The following is a 7,511-nucleotide window of genomic DNA, read 5'->3' on the forward strand; positions in this document are numbered from 1 at the left end:
TGGCGCTGTAGTCTTGTTAAAAAACATTGAACACCTTTTTTTATATGTTTAACCATTCATGATATCTACATTGAGATTGCTGAGGAAATGTCCTAAACTGCGTTTGTTAAAGCTCTAAAAAAGATATGCAAAACTACTCCTCTTATTAATTTTTGCCATCTGTTAGGAAATGTATCTATGCTACTCGCTAACAGACTACCCTTGACCGTGGTAAGATGAATGTATAATATTGTGGCATATTTCAGTCAACCATACATCCATTTATTTATTTAGCTTAATTTTAGCTTAATTTTTAAATTAAATGTCACATAACCAATTATTATCTGGCAAGTGGAAATGTGTAATGTTGTCCGCAGAAAATAAGTGTCTGTTAGTCCCAACTACCGCCACCCCATCGCAAACGTTTTCCTGATAGTCATAAGCTCACTTTCACTGAAATTCATGGGGAACTGTAAGGCATGGCATTTTTGTCTAGAAGGTGAGAACTGGAAGGGGTGTGTAAATACCCTTAATATAGTGTACCATAAGGTGAAAAATTTATTTCTGTCTGTGAAGAATATCGGGTAACTTTATAGAGTAGCAAAGAAAATGATTTGCTTTTAAATCTTGGTCGGATAGGGGTTGGAGTATTTAATGGATAAAAGACATTCATTATACCCGCACACTCAATTTCTTTTCTTCTTTTTTTATGTTAAGTCATATTGTTTCTTAGTATCCCAAAAACATCCTCCTCTTTTTTCCTCCTTCCTATTCCTATTTCACAACCCTGAAAAATATTTTTCACTTTCTCCTGTTACTTCATATTATTTCTTAGATACATCCACTATCCCATAGGTCTTGTATCCATTCTAAAACCAGAGTATACCCTTACACTAACAAATATATAACGAATTTTCGCTTTCTATAGAATTCTTTATTAGAACATTTGCATAAAACTATGTTAAGTTTGAAGCATTTAGCGGTATATGAATTGATTTTATTTTCACAGATTAGGTAAATATATATTGCAGTTTCACACAAGAGCTCCTAAACACTCAAATCAAAGAAATTGAGAGTCGCTGTAGTACAAACTGCGAAAATTATTTGTACGAATAACAAAACACGATTGGATGTTATTATCGGTTTCCGACTGATAATTACAATGGTTGCTGATTTCTGCCGTGTCGTGTTGGCGTGGCTAAAATACGAACACATAAAAGCTCGACAAACTTTACCAGAAAACAGATTCAGAGGATAATAACGTGGCCGATAAATTGTCCAGCTAATGGAGTGTCAGATAAGAACATGTTGTATTTGCACTTATTTTTGTCGCGTCGTCGCGTCCTCACCCGCCTGGAGCCAACTCGGCAGCATGAAAAAGAGCTGGTTACTGTGTTGTCATTTATTCGCCCTGCCAATATAACATGACAGGTATAAGACACAATAAAACACCGGGATATTCAAGCAATGCACAATGTAAGCATAGTCGCTGATAACTTTATTTCATTTGGACTACAGTATCTGCTCATATTATTGCACGTCATTTTCATCCTTTGACGTCTTAATCGGAAAGTTCCAACTCCTTCAACTTTACTCATCTTTTATCAAAATCACACGACTTACTTTTTCAATTTTTATAATACATTTGTAGTGAATAAACACAGTTTAGCATTAGTATAGTTTGCGATAATATAAGTGCGTCCATTGAAATAAGAACAGATCTGTAGTCGCTGTCAGTAAAGCTGTGTAGCTGCCACAATAATGATGCAAACGCATCCGAGGACAATACTGATGTTCAATAGGTTCCTGGCGATATTTGACATCCTTCTTGCTTCCTCGTAATGTCCTTTATCTGCCAGAATGTTGGCCTGAGAAAATCACAATACTCAATTTTTAAATTAATTCAATGAAGAGTTTGAAAATGAAAATGGCTACTGAGAAAGTTGCATTTACAAAACTCATCTGAATAACTTTAATCATTACTGATGTTTATTGCGTTTTATTTTTTTTCATCAAGGTTTCCAACAGTTTTATAAATATTTATAAGGTGTTGTACTTCTGTAGACATGCCATTTTATTTTGAATGAAGAGTAGAAGATACGTACTTGACTTGCATAGTAGATTGCAAACAGACCTGTAGGCCAAAAACAACAGAGACATGCAAATATTGAAGATGCCAGGTAGTCAGGAGGTCGAGTCTATATAATCGCAGTCCTAACTGGCTGTGGCTGATGAGAAACCTTTAAAAGATATAGTCTGTTTAGCAGATTAATACATGATTGAATATCATCTATATGGTTGTCATTTCCAAAAATGAACGATTGTAGTGGAAACAGTGAAATCATATACAGTTCAAAACAGTTTTTCAAGGAGATACATTTTAATTTCACACAGCTGGTCCTGCCAAACAATCTAATACCTATGAAAAAGTGTCTAGTTGGGGTGCATAATAGACGTAACTGGACCTTGATCTAAATAATTTCATTGCCCGCACTTTTGCCACTAAGAATCTTGAGAGGACTTTAACAACAATTTGATTTTTTTTTTAAATGAAATATGTTGTGCTATGTCTATATATTCTAAGTTTAGAAAACAGATCTTAAAATGACACGAATTTATACAGAACATAAAAAGGTGTTTAAACTGACCACATGAGTCGACTGATAGGGTACTGAGGGCTGGACAAAGCCAGTCTGTTGTTGTGTTCCTACAGCCTGGTAGGAGGGCAAAGTACCTTCTCTAGACGTGGGGTAGTTGCTAATGTGTTTATTCTCTGGTTGGTCGTAACCTATAGAAATTTCAATAAAATTATTGGACATCAGAAAAGAAAACGAAAGAAAAAGCTAACCTTCTAACTTACAGATTAAGGTTCAACCTTAAACAATATTTCAATAAAACATATTTTTACTGGTCTTTTTGTGCAGAAAAACAACAGTTACTATGCTGAAATATCATTAACATTAAGGTACTGTCAATCACAGATCGCTCGATGTCGCAAATGAGAAACAAAATCGAGTTATCAATGGTTTTGTGCTATCCAAATATAGAGAATACAAGGTTGACAGGATAGATCCGCATGAACCACTCAAGTGCTGATCGGCGGCTCAGGCAACCGGGCTTACTTGAGCATCGACGGGGCTTAGGCAACCGGGACCCTGGATTTTTTAAGATACAAGAAACAAGATACAAATTTTTTATTCAATGTTGACACCCGACTATAAAGAAAAATTTGTATCTTGTATCTTAAGTAAGCCCGGGTCCTGGAGACGTCGATGCTCTTGTTAGCCCGGTTGCCTAAAGTGACACCCCGATGCTCGAGTGAGCCCGGTTGCCTAACCGAGCTCGGTTAGCCGTTGCTCCCGATGCTCGATGAGCCCGCGATGCCTAAGCCGTCTGACCCCGATGCTTAGCCCGCTTGCCTGAGCCGCCGATGCTCGAGTGAGCCCGGTTGCCTGAGTCGTCGAAGCTCTAGTGAGCCCGGCTGTCCGAGCCGTCGATGCTCAAGGGAGCGGCGAGACGTAATAAAAAAAGGGATAAACTGTAACAGGGAAGTTATCTCACTGCGGCAGTATATAACGCTTGTAAAAGTGAAAAGGCCAATGAAAATTTTAAGCCTTTTAAAATTGAAATACTATTATAAAAATTTTGAAAATGATCATCAAAGTTTGATAACTATTTTACTATCAAATAATATTAATGTTGTTTACCTGCTCGATCCGCCATTTTTGTCAGGTTAATTAAATTTGTTTTCTACACTTCCCTGTTTATGTTTATTTAGTTCACATAAATATAACAACCGGATACGAAGTACTAGTTATATACAGGGAAGTGGAATTCAAATATGAGCCGTGCCATTGGAAAACCAACATAGTGGATTTGCGACCAGCATGGATCCAGACCAGCCTGCGCATCCAAGCAGTCTGGTCAGGATCCATGCTGTTCGCTTTCAAAGCCTATAGCAATTAGAGAAGCCGTTAGCGAACAGCATGGATCCTGACCAGACTGCGCGGATGCTGGTCGCAAACCCACTATGTTGGTTTTCCCATGGTACGGCTCATATAGCTTTTTACACGAAAGGCACATGGGTGATACTAGGTATCATGTTGAACGGTAGGAAAACAAGTGAAGTGTCAGTTTAATGTCGATAAACGTGCGTCACTGACGTCACTGGCTGAGATGGGTATATCAGTTCATCTGCATGTAGTGATTAAATGAAAAAATGTTTTCAACTGGATCTAAACATCACAAACTTTTTTAATAAAGCTGTGTTTGAAAACCAAACTGCTTTAATTAGACTATAACGAGTTATCAGGCACATTCCTAATGGAACAAAAGAATGTTATATAAATATATTCTCTGTGAAGAACAGAAGATATGTTGAGATAGCAAAGTTACTTCGTCAGTTGACACGATCAAATTTGTCCAAAGGCACTGACTTAAAAAAAACATTAAGATATCAGGAAATTACCGTTATATATCTTAACACGGCTTTGAAACTTAGTTAAACTTAGTTACTGACAAATTATATGTTATGGAAACACATAAAATTTAATTGTTTTTACTAATTTACCATTCAAAATTGAAAAGCGTTTGTAGCGGGCTACCAGAGGTTAACTGGCGTAATTATAAAGCTCTATATAGTACGAATTCCTCCGCGCTGCGTCGGTCAAGAAGCCAGGAATTCCTATTTTTGTTTCCTTGATTTCGCACTTTTAAGATAGTTAAGACACAAAAACTTAAGTGCTGATGTTCATGATCCAACTTCAGTTTTAAACAAAGATCAGTCTAGCAAATGTTTCGAGTCCTGTCCCTTTAATATCACAAAAGACCATTTCTACACTAATGAAGTTGGACCTTTGACATGAGAAAAAGGTAGTTTGTATTAAAAATAAAATATAAAATAAAGTATAAAACATTGTTAATCAAATCAAACCATTTCCAGTGTTCAGGAAATTAATTTCCACCGTTACAAATCGTACAAGTCCGAGAAATCCATTGACATGAAACATAAATGAGCCGCGCCATGAGGAAACCAACATAGTGCGTTTGCGACCAGCATGGATCAAGACCAGCCTGCGCATCCGCGCAGCCTGGTCAGGTTCCACTCTGTTCGCTTTCAAAGCCTATTGCAATTAGAGAAACCGATAGCGAACAGCATGGATCCTGACCCGACTGTGCGGGTGCGCTGGCTGGTCTGGGTCCATGCAGGTCGCAAAAATACACTATGTTAATTTCTCATGGTGCGGTCCAATTATATTTCGCTCGTCTTTCAACCATTCCTAGTATTATCTGGTACCGCCCCTGTGAAACAGATTGTGGCTACTCATGACATGTGAAGCGGTCGAAAGCTAGTTCCTTATGTTCATGTGATCTAGAACAATGAGTCGTAAAAGCATGTGACAGTAACTATTGTATTTAGTTTGTCTGAGTTACCCTTTTATACGCTTATTGTATTGAGATAGATCTTGACCATTACGTAGGGAATTTCTAGGTAGGTAAGTGTAATTGCTAAACCGGAATTTTCATTGGAGTTTTTCAGAGGGTGTAGATTTTCAAAACAGATTATTTTTCATATATGTAACATACAATTTTAACATCATATTCATATAGATTTGGAAAGAAAAGATGAAGCATCAAACTGGCTATATATTGTTTTCATATTAATAAAGAAATGCTTTCAAATACTGAAAATGATATCTCAAAATTAATTTTTATGAAGTAAGGATGAAACTGAAATAGTACAATGTTAAGGTTAAATAATGAAACCCCGGTGAGACTGACTTTAAGTTGAGGAACAAAATATGATTTAAATTAATCACTAAATATGTGATTATAAAAACAAGACTATAAAAGTAAAATACTACATTATGCAGAATGACATGTACACACAATAGCATTAAAGATTTACTACGTCACTTATTATGATAAGTTTTTTTGTTTTAGGTTTCGCGCCGTTTTTCAAAAATATTTCAGTCAGGGAACCTAACCAGTGTTCCTTGGTACTGTACAAGTAAAAACCTGTTATCGGCAAAAACTACATACTTAATGACATGTATAAATCTGAGGTGAAGGACGAATGACTTCAGAAACAATGTCTTTTATCAATTCGTGACGCAGAACATATGCCTCCCTCGGGGATCGAATTCATGACCCCGCGAACCGTAAATTTGCGCTCTTGAGTTGAGCGGACGGGCTATGTCACTTATGGGTCAGTCACACACACTACACCATATAGCTTATACGGACGCCCAACGCATAGAAAAATTTCGGCAGAAATATATCCGGTAACAAAAGGCATCCCCCGCTGCTGCTCGGTGCTCTCGCGATCGGTGCATGGGGCTCATAAAACGGACAACACGCACAATGACCGTAAGATCAACGCACATATACAGGACAAAGAGCGTTCAGTAAACGGATATCACCGTACTAGTAACGGATTTGTACCGCGTAAAACATAAGCACAGCACATGAGAAACTGACAAAACGTTATTGTCTGTTATCGACCGTTGAACTTATACATCCGTTGCATGTCCGGTAGTAGTCCGGCCGTGAATCAGGTCCACCGGACAAGAACGGATGCAAACAGGAAAAGTACAGAATAAGAAACGCATGCGTAAAGAACAAAACGCATACCAGACATTGCTACCGTACATTTAAACTTTGTCCAGTGGTGTACGTTCCAAATTTTGAACATATTCAAAACGAACATCGCCGGACAAAGAGCGCAGGCGCCGCATGAGAAACGGAAATCAAACGCATGCGAACGGACACGAACGGATTGAAAAGTTTGTTATACGTTGGACGTCCGTTAACGCTATATTCGGTGTAGTGTGAATGACTCATTAAGTAATCAAAAAATAAATATTCAATATTTGAATTATACTTCAAAATAATACTCAGCATTTGAATGTTACTCATATATGTATTATATTTACCAAATACCCTATTTGGAAAATCCTCATCGAATTTTAAACCATTTTTACCCGAGTGTAATTTAAGTTTGTTAATTAAATCGCACCATTAGAAAACCAACACTGTGCATTTGTGACCAGCATGGACCCAGACCAGCCTGCGCATTCGCACAATCTGTTCAGGATATATACTTTTCTCTAACGGTTCCTCTAATTGCAATAAGTTTTGAAAGCTAACAGTATGGATCAATGCTGGCCGCAAATGCACTATGTCGGTTTCTTTAAGGAGCTGCTCTAAATATGGTTTCGATCTTCTCAGATCGTTCAAAACGACTTTTATGTCGTGTTATTGGTACTGTTTAGTTTCTCAACATGACCATTTCGGCCTGGGTGGTTCCAATACTCCCGCTTTCATAGCCTTGAGTATTGTATAATCACCCTGTGTATATGGTGCCTGCTTTTTATTTTTGTTTTTTGACAGTTTCTGTGATACGCAGGCTCCATAACCTCAGATCCCCTTCCAAAATTCCAGTTTGTTTAGTTTGCCATTGTTTTCTCGTTTGGGGCAAAGTCTTTACTTTATCTGGGGACCAAACGCCTCTCTTCAAGAAATTACACGCC

The 7,511-nt window shown here is 37.6% G+C and overlaps 1 long non-coding RNA gene across 1 annotated transcript; it reads right to left on the reverse strand.

Annotated features, from left to right (window-relative positions):
* Positions 1 to 891: 891 nt before the first annotated feature.
* LOC123559162 (uncharacterized) lies at positions 892 to 3,820 on the reverse strand. The gene is made up of 4 exons (XR_006687888.2): positions 3,687 to 3,820; positions 2,628 to 2,767; positions 2,085 to 2,219; positions 892 to 1,847 (listed from the first exon to the last, which is right to left on the reverse strand). It is a non-coding gene; the product is annotated as an uncharacterized LOC123559162 (long non-coding RNA).
* Positions 3,821 to 7,511: the final 3,691 nt, after the last annotated feature.

This window comes from Mercenaria mercenaria, chromosome 5 (genome assembly GCF_021730395.1).
Source record: "Mercenaria mercenaria strain notata chromosome 5, MADL_Memer_1, whole genome shotgun sequence".
Lineage (NCBI taxonomy): Eukaryota > Metazoa > Mollusca > Bivalvia > Venerida > Veneridae > Mercenaria > Mercenaria mercenaria.